This window comes from Arachis ipaensis, chromosome B6, assembly GCF_059453495.1.
Source record: "Arachis ipaensis isolate K30076 ecotype BB chromosome B6, ASM5945349v1, whole genome shotgun sequence".
Taxonomy (NCBI): domain Eukaryota; kingdom Viridiplantae; phylum Streptophyta; class Magnoliopsida; order Fabales; family Fabaceae; genus Arachis; species Arachis ipaensis.
Window position 1 is genome coordinate 42,425,886 of NC_142441.1, and position 9,867 is coordinate 42,435,752.

Sequence of the window (9,867 nt, forward strand, 5' to 3'; positions counted from 1 at the left end):
ACCACAGCTCATCACCCTTGTTCAGAACAATTGTTCGTTTGGAGGGAGTGTTCAAGAAGACCCCAATCAACATTTAACCACCTTCCTGAGAATATGTGACACAGTGAAGTCTAATGGTGTTCATCCTGACGCCTATAGACTGCTCTTATTTCCATTCTCACTCAGGGACAAGGCAGCCAAATGGCTGGAATCTTTCCCAAGGGAAAGCTTGACAACTTGGGAAGACGTGGTGAACAAATTCTTAGCAAGATTTTACCCTCCTCAACGAATCAATAGGCTGAGAGCTGAGGTCCAAACTTTAAGGCAACAAGATGGTGAGACTCTATATGAAGCATGAGAGAGGTTCAAGGACTTAACAAGGAGGTGTCCACCTGACATGTTCAACGAATGGGTGCAGCTGCACATTTTCTATGAAGGGCTCTCTTATGAGTCAAAGAAGGCCGTAGACCATTCATCTGGAGGATCTTTGAACAAGAAGAAGACCATTGAGGAAGCTATAGATGTTATTGAAACTGTAGCAGAGAACGACTACTTCTATGCTTCCGAAAGAGGGAACACAAGAGGAGTAATGGAGCTAAACAATGTAGATGCTCTGTTGGCCCAAAACAAGCTCATTACCCAGCAGCTGGCTGACCTCACTAAGAAGATAGAGATGAACCAAGTAGCAGCAATCTCCACTTCATCAACAATCCAAGAAGGAGTGAATGAAGAAGCAGAGGGGAATCAGGAGCAAGCCAACTACATTGGGAGTTCACCAAGGAAAAACTATGATCCATACTCCAAGACCTACAACCCTGGATGGAGAAACCACCCAAACTTTGGGTGGGGAAGTGAGCAAGATCAAAACCAAGACCAGAGACGTTACAACTCCAACAACAATGCAGCTCACCATCAATTCACACAGAGGACGTCTCAACACCCCCACAACAACACTTCTTCATATGCTTATCAAAACCAAAATAACACATCTGCTCCGAATCACCCATCAATTGATGACAAGCTCTCTAAGATTGAAGCCCTACTTGAAGGAATATGCCAAGAAATTCAAGAAAATAAGGTGTTCAAAGAGGAGGTGCGAGCCAATATTAAGAACTAGGGAGAGACCATTAGGAAGCTGGAATTCCAGGTGGGATATTTAGCTGAGAAGATTCCCAAACCTACTGATAGCTTCCCAAGTGACACGGAGAAAAACCCCAAGGGAGAAGCAAAGAAAGTAAGATGGGAAGATTGCAAAATGGTCACTACAAGTGATCAAGAGACTGAAGACAAGCAAAGCAAACTTCTCGAACAACCTGAAGACAACTCAACAAAGGAGGAGGATAAAGATCACCAAGAACCAGAAATGTCACAACAAGAGTTGCTGAAGCTCTATGCACCCTTTCCTCAACTACTCAATGGTGCTGTAGGAAAGAGAATATACTCAAGGTTCCTAGACTTGTTTGCATCTTTGCATGTAAACATACCATTCATCAAGGCAATTCAGCAAATGCCTGCATTCATCAAGTATATGAAGGAACTTCTGCCCAGGAAAAGCTCACTCAAAGGAGGCCAGACTATAGTGATAAACAAGGAATGTAGTGCCCTTATTCAACCTGAGTTGCCTACAAAAAGAAGAGACCCAGGGAGTTTTCACATCCCTTGTGCCATAGGTGAAACTATGTTCGATAAAGCACTATGTGATTTGGGGGCCAGTATCAACTTACTGCCTTTATCCCTGGTGAAGAGGCTGCAGATTAATGAGATAATGCCCACAGATGTAATCATCAGACTGGCTGACAAAACTCAAAAACAAGCAATAGGAGTGGTAGAAAATGTGTTGCTAAAGGTTGGGAAATACTTTCTCCCAACAGACTTTGTCATCCTGGACATGGAAGAGAGTCACTCTCATCCAATCATATTGGGAAGACCATTCCTAGCTACGGCCAGAGCACTTATCAATGTAGAGAAAGGGGAGCTAATATTGAGAATCCATGATGAACGACTCAGCTTCAATGTTTTCAAACTCTCACGAGAAACAGATCAAGAGGACAAGGAACGAAGCACAAATGATAATGAGACACTAAAGGAGGAGACAAGCACTGAAGCACAGCCAGATCATTTTGAGATTCCCTTAATTGATAAACAAGGAACACAGCAATTGCCACAGCTCAAGGAAAAATTGGAGGAACCTAAACCTCTAGAGGCAGGCAAAGACAGCATCACAACCCCTGCAGAAAAAGAGGTCACCAAGGGGAAGGCAACCTCAAAAGAAACAAAGAAGAAGGTACCAAGGAGGTGGAGGAACAAGAAGATCCCTACGGAAGACTTCTCTCCAGGGGATAGAGTTGTCTCAGCTTACTTCCCAGATATTCCCCCTATTCTCCCTACTGTACCATCTCAGTTACCCAAGGTCTTCACTATCAACAGAGTTCTTTCCCTGGAACATGTGGAGATCATTGATCCAACCAATGGATATAAATCCACAGCAAGAGGGGAGGACTTTAAGCACTACCAACCACCCTGATGAAGGAAAAACGTCAAGCTAGTGACGCTAAAGAAGCGCTTTATGGGAGGCAACCCATGTTTTATATGCTTTCAGAAGATAGTGAATAAGTCAATATTTATGAATTTCAAACCTGACAAACAATTGGTGAAAACCTTCTTGTGCAGAATATAGTGAGGAACAAGTTTGGTGTTCAAAGCAAACCAAGATGCATGCTAGTCTTGGGAGCTTTGAACACAACACCTCCATCACAGTGCTCTAAACTAAGTTTGGTGTCACCCCATGGTGCCACCAAAATACTTATGAGGACCCACCAATAGTCAGTTAGTTAGTTGGAATTCATAAATAAACAATCAAATCTTTTCTTCCTTTTTTATTAATATTAGCCGTATAGTTCATATGGTCATTTTAATATCTTTTCTTACTTTTCTTAGTTTGTCTTTATAGGAAAAGAAAAGGAGCATTAAAAGGGATAGATTGGACAACCAAACAAAGAAGGTTCGGACACCACAAAAGGAGAGGCTACACACTTGTTCTAAGAAGGGAATACATTGGAAAATGTTGCCATGCAACATTGAAAAAATGGGACCCCTAGAAGACCGAGCAATCCCCATCATAAAGTGATGATCCTTGTCTTCTAGCCATGCATAACCCCAACTGTCCATCAAGTGGCCACTTCATCAATCTACACCCTCCATTCTCTCACAACTTCTCTATATAAACGACCCTTGTCTGTACCACCCTTCATTGTCATCACACACCCTTCACCACTCTTCATTTCGGTACAAGACACCCTCTATCCGATTATAAACATTCCTCCCCTCACTCTCTTCATTGCCATAAAACCCTAAACAACCAAAAGTCTCCACAACCTTACCACCTTCACATATTAACCATCATTCATGGCATCTTCAAGTTCTAAAAGAAGGAATGGAAAGGAACCAATAGAAGAACACTCTTATGATGAAAAGAGATTCAGAAGCTTGCATCATGCATTGCAATACGGGTGGATGGTTGATAAGGAAATCATTTATGAGCTGGGATTTCAAGTTAAAAAAACTGAGTGCCCCGAAATTACGAAAAAGATAGAAAGGAGAAGATGGGAGCTCCTCACTGACCCGGTCATTAAGGTAAATGCAAACCTCATAAGAGAATTTTATGCAAATGCGGTTCGATATAATAAGAAGGATGAGTCCTATACAAGCTTTGTGAGAGGAAAGATGGTGGACTTTGGTCCCATGAGTGCATTGAAGCTACGGTCTATACAGTTTGAAGAAGAAAGCTATCACTCAAGATTGGACAACCCCAATTATGACCAGATTCTGCAAGATATCTGTGTACCAGGAGCTGACTGGGAAAGGGGTGCGGGAAATAAACCAAAGTTCATCAAGAGAACAGACCTCACTCCTGAAGCCAAGGGGTGGTTTGAGCTAGTGAGAAGGTCTATTCTCCCAGCTGCAAACAACTCGGAGGTGAATGTCAAGAGAGCCACAATTGTGCACTGTATACTGAAGGGAGGAGAAATCAAGGTCCATGAACTCATAGCTGAAGGCATTAGAAAGATGGCGGAGAAAAGCGACTCAAGAGGAACGATAGGGTACCCCAGCACTATTTACCGAATTTGCAAGAAAGCTGGGGTGGTTTTTGAAGATGAGGACCCCGTGAGGATAAAGGAAGGCATTCCAATAACTGTACGAAGGATGAATGCCACTGCATCCCCCCTACCTCAACAGAAGCAAAGGAAGAGGACAGCTCCTCAAGTAGTAGAAGGACAAGCCATAGAAGGTCAAACACCAACCACCTTGAATATGCATCAGTTGCAGGAGGCCATTAGTGGACTATCTCAACAATACTTGGAAAGCCAAGGAGCACAGAGAGAACTGCAACTACAGATGATGGGGCAGCAAGAGGAGTCACTCTCAAGATGGATGACTCAACAAGGTGAGTGGCAAAAGCAAATGATGGAACAGCAACTGAGTCAAGGACAATAATGGGGAGATACATTCAACAGGGTGGAACAAAGGCAAAATGAGCAACAAGAATCCATCCAGAGGCTAATCAACATCCAAGCACATCAAGGGGCACACATACATGAGATGCATCGAAGACAAATAGAACAGGCAGAATTATTGGACGAGCAAAGGGCATTCGCAGAAGGAGTTTACATGAGCGAGACAGGACATCACATAAACACTCAAGCCAGGCTCGGCTACTTAGTAGGACAGCTGCCAATATTGCATCCAGGAATAGCCCGATATGAAGAAATGAAGGATGAATTAGCACGAGAGGAAAGACAACGGGTGGAAGAGAGTCATGAATCGGTAAGAAAGGCACTTGAGGATTGGAAGCAAGCAAAATTGGCACGGATGAGAAGGAATGCAAGAGGACACAAAGAAAGCAATCAAGAAGGAGAGCATGGACATCCACAAGAGGAAAAGGTGGTGGAGCTCCTTCTTTGGTCCATTTTTCTTCTATGCTTTAAATAAGGAAGATCTTGTATGAAATAGAACTTGCTTCCATGTTAGTTTAAACCTTCTTGAATTCTGTTTTTTTATGTGTTGAAGAGGTCTCTGTGTGTTGGTCTTTATGTCACTGCATCTTTACTTTACTTTCTTATAAGCTTGTTCCTTTTGAATTAAATGAAGAGAGAATGATTGTTTTTAAAAAGACCAGAGTAGAGTTCATATTGTGGAAGTGCATTCATGAATCTTTGGGGTAGTCATAAGTTAGCTAAGTTGGTTCAACCACAAGGTGGGAAGACAACTATCTGTCCTGAATCATATGCTTTGAACACACCCCATGAGACTAGCTAAATAAGAAGATCCTAATAAGAAAAAGGGAAAGAACAATAAAGGTTGAAAAATAAAAGAAAAAAGTAAGCAATAAGGCTAGGCACCAATGGTTTTAGTCTTGAGGCATGTGTCTGTGGTGCTCCTGTGTGAGGGATCTACTTAGACGAATAAGCTCTTTGGGGTGCCTTATCACTTGGTAACTTGGGTTAACTAACTCGGGATTATCAGCTGAAAGTCCACTATCAAGAGTAACCCTCACTACAGAGCACTTAGTAACCCAAAGAGGTGCTGGACACCAAGGTCTCAAGAAGGAAAATAAATGAACCAGATGCCTGTGGTGTGTATGTATGGGGGAGAGACTTGAGGGAGTAAGTCCTTAGGGGTGCCTCAACACCTAGCACCTTGAACCAACTGGTTCAGGAGTGTTGGCTGAAAGCTTATCTTAAAGAGTTGCCCTCTTACAGAGCACTTAGCCTAAAGAACACAAACAACCCTTGAAATAACAATAAAAGGATCAATAAAAGTCTCATGGGATGTAAGCAAAGTCAGTGTTTTAGGACATGATAAAGGTCTGAAAGCCAGTAAAGGAATGAACCTAAGTTGCTATGCATGAAACCACCATAAAATCAGTGACATGACTTCCACAAGAATGACTCATTCCTCTGGATATTCCATTCATCATTCTCTTGTTCCAGTACTTGCTTAGGGACAAGCAAGCTTTAAGTTTGGTGTTGTGATGCCAGGGCATCTTGGCCAGTTTCACTGACCTTTTCTTTACTGTTTTTAGGGTAGTTTCATGCATTTCCTTAGGAAATAAGCTAGTTTTGGGTAGATATTCACTTACACCTTGACTCAAGCATACATTGTGCATTTTACATTATTTCATGAGGATTTTGCATAAGTTTTGTGACAAATTGTATGTTGCATTTCCCATGACTTGGACTAGAACTTTGATGCACTCTATTGCTTGATTTCAGGACCAAAGGAAGCAAGGAAAGGGAGGAAACTTGCAAGGTTAATGAGAAAAGTGATTGCCAATGACACTCTCATAGCCATCATTGCCCACGTTAAGAGTCACGTTAACTAAGTTAACGTGAACTCTAACGTGGAAAAGGGAAGTTGAGCCAACGTTAGTGACACTTAACATTGTCACTAACGTTGGCAAACACTAATGAGTGGCTACGTTAGAGCCCACGTTAACCTAGTTATCGTGGCCTCTAACGTTAAAAGGGGAAGAGAAGCCAACGTTAGTGACATTCAACATTGTCACTAACGTTGGCCTAAGGATGCAACACACCACGTTAACTCCCACGTTAACTTGGTTAACATGGGAGATAACGTAAGAGGTGAGAGTTGTCGCCAACGTTAGTGACACTCAACATTGTCACTAACGTTGGAAGCAACCACACAACCCCCCAAGGAGCCACGTTAACTTCCACGTTAACTTAGTTAACGTGGAAGCTAATGATGAGGAATGAATGATGAGCCAACGTTAGTGACACTCAACATTGTCACTAACGTTGGGATGGCTAAGAATGGCCACGTTAGAAGCCACGTTAACCTAGTTAACGTGGACTCTAACGTGAGATCTAGGGGCACATTGGAACGTTAGTGACAATGTTGAGTGTCACTAACGTTCTCGAAGGTTGGCAAGGCCACGTTAGAAGCCACGTTAACCTAGTTAACGTCGAGCTCTAACGTGAGGCAAAGGGGTACATTGGAACGTTAGTGAAAATGTTAAGTGTCACTAACGTTCCCGAACATATACTTTCACTAAATGATTAACACCCCTTACGCCCTGAGCTAAAGTCTCTACCCACTTAACACTTTCTCTCTGCAAGTAAAGCCAAGCCCAAATGAAGGAAAGAACTGCTTCAAACTCAAGATCCAAAGGCCCAAGACTTGAAGAGCAAACTAGAAGCTGAGAAGAGTAGTATATATAGGAGTAGCTTTGAATTGAAAAAGGAGTTCTGAAGGCTAAAAAAAAGAGAACTACTCTCTGTATTTTACTTTCTCTGCATTTTCTAGTTTTATGATGTATTCTCCATCTTTGTTTTCATTTTCAAGAGCTATGAACAACTAAACCCCTTTCATTGGGTTAGGGAGCTCTGTTGTAATTTGATGGATCAATACTAATTTTCATTATTCTTCTTCTATCTTTTCTCTTGATTTTACTTGAAAGCTTTCGATCTTCATCCAATTGAGTAGTTATCGTGCTAGAGAAGCTATTCAAACTTGGATCTCTTTTGAACCTTGAAAGAGGAATGAAGAGATCAAGCTAGAAATGCTTTCTCATGCTGGACCAAATTGGGTTTGGATGGGTATGTGACTATAACCCTCTCAATACTTGATTTGGGAAATGCATGTGGTATAATCAGTGACCATACTTCATCTCTTCTCATGAGCAATTGACCAAGGAATTGGCTATTGATCAAGATTTGAGAGATTGAATTGCAAGAAATTGTAATTCAATCACTTAAGATTGCCAAGGAGATCAATGAGTGCATTGATTGAAGAAAAGATGAAAATGAACTTGATCCGGAGAATTGCAACATCTCCTAAGCCCAATGAACTCCCCATCTCTGATCTTACCCATTCTCTTTAATTTCTGCATTTACTTTTATGAGCGAATCCCCATTTCCCATTTACAATTCTGCAATTTATTTTCAGTCATTTACTTCCAGTCCTTTAATTTTAGCATTTACTTTTTTGTTATTTACATTCCCGCCATTTTATTTTCTGCAACTCTCAACCCAAATTCTGGATTCGCTCAACTAGAACATTCTTCTAATTAAAGTTGCTTGATCAATCAATCCCTGTGGGATTCGACCTCACTCTATTGTGAGTTTTTACTTGACGACAAATTCAGTACACTTGCCGAAGGGAGATTTGTTATGAGACAAGTTTTCCGTGTATCAAGTTTATGGTGCCGTTGTCGGGGATTGATTGTGCATCAACAATGATTAAATTGGAAGATCACTATATTGAGCATTTTTATTTTGTGAATTTCATTTTCTGTTTGAGTGATTTACTTTTTGTTTTAGTTAAACTTCTTCCCTTCTCCGTCTACTCTTTTGTTCTTCTTTGTTATTTTCAATTTTGTTTGCTAACCCACTAACTGTTTGATATATTGCATCACCCACAACTAACAGTAATTCTGACACAAATACTTTCTGCACCTATCTTTTCTTGCTTGTACTTGATGGTTGTATGACAGGGAGAAGAAGCGGGGCTTCAACTTCCTTCGATTCTGAACCTGAGAGGACCTTCCTTAGATTAAGGAGGGAGGCAAGAGGAAAGAAAGTGGTTGGTGCTGAGGAAGAAGAGGAATTCTTTGAAACAAACATGGAAGACAACATGGAAAACCATCACGAAGAAGAAAATCACAACCATGGGGGAGGAGGTAGAGCAAATCATGCTGGGGAGGATAGAAGAATTTTAGGCTCTTACATCAATCCAAACCCAGGGAATTGTGGAAGTAGCATCCAAAAGCCAACAATCCATGCCAACAACTTTGAACTTAAACCACAGCTCATCACCCTTGTTCAGAACAATTGTTCGTTTGGAGGGAGTGTTCAAGAAGACCCCAATCAACATTTAACCACCTTCCTGAGAATATGTGACACAGTGAAGTCTAATGGTGTTCATCCTGACGCCTATAGACTGCTCTTATTTCCATTCTCACTCAGGGACAAGGCAGCCAAATGGCTGGAATCTTTCCCACGGGAAAGCTTGACAACTTGGGAAGACGTGGTGAACAAATTCTTAGCAAGATTTTACCCTCCTCAACGAATCAATAGGCTGAGAGCTGAGGTCCAAACTTTAAGGCAACAAGATGGTGAGACTCTATATGAAGCATGAGAGAGGTTCAAGGACTTAACAAGGAGGTGTCCACCTGACATGTTCAACGAATGGGTGCAGCTGCACATTTTCTATGAAGGGCTCTCTTATGAGTCAAAGAAGGCCGTAGACCATTCATCTGGAGGATCTTTGAACAAGAAGAAGACCATTGAGGAAGCTATAGATGTTATTGAAACTGTAGCAGAGAACGACTACTTCTATGCTTCCGAAAGAGGGAACACAAGAGGAGTAATGGAGCTAAACAATGTAGATGCTCTGTTGGCCCAAAACAAGCTCATTACCCAGCAGCTGGCTGACCTCACTAAGAAGATAGAGATGAACCAAGTAGCAGCAATCTCCACTTCATCAACAATCCAAGAAGGAGTGAATGAAGAAGCAGAGGGGAATCAGGAGCAAGCCAACTACATTGGGAGTTCACCAAGGAAAAACTATGATCCATACTCCAAGACCTACAACCCTGGATGGAGAAACCACCCAAACTTTGGGTGGGGAAGTGAGCAAGATCAAAACCAAGACCAGAGACGTTACAACTCCAACAACAATGCAGCTCACCATCAATTCACACAGAGGACGTCTCAACACCCCCACAACAACACTTCTTCATATGCTTATCAAAACCAAAATAACACATCTGCTCCGAATCACCCATCAATTGATGACAAGCTCTCTAAGATTGAAGCCCTACTTGAAGGAATATGCCAAGAGATTCAAGAAAATAAGGTGTTCAAAGAG

The 9,867-nt window shown here is 41.7% G+C and overlaps 2 non-coding genes across 2 annotated transcripts; both read right to left on the reverse strand.

Annotated features, from left to right (window-relative positions):
- Nucleotides 1-274: 274 nt before the first annotated feature.
- Nucleotides 275-378, reverse strand: LOC148555311 (small nucleolar RNA R71). Its single transcript, XR_015886911.1, has one exon. It is a non-coding gene; the product is annotated as a small nucleolar RNA R71 (small nucleolar RNA).
- An 8,694-nt stretch (nt 379-9,072) lies between these two features.
- Nucleotides 9,073-9,176, reverse strand: LOC148555312 (small nucleolar RNA R71). Its single transcript, XR_015886912.1, has one exon. It is a non-coding gene; the product is annotated as a small nucleolar RNA R71 (small nucleolar RNA).
- Nucleotides 9,177-9,867: the final 691 nt, after the last annotated feature.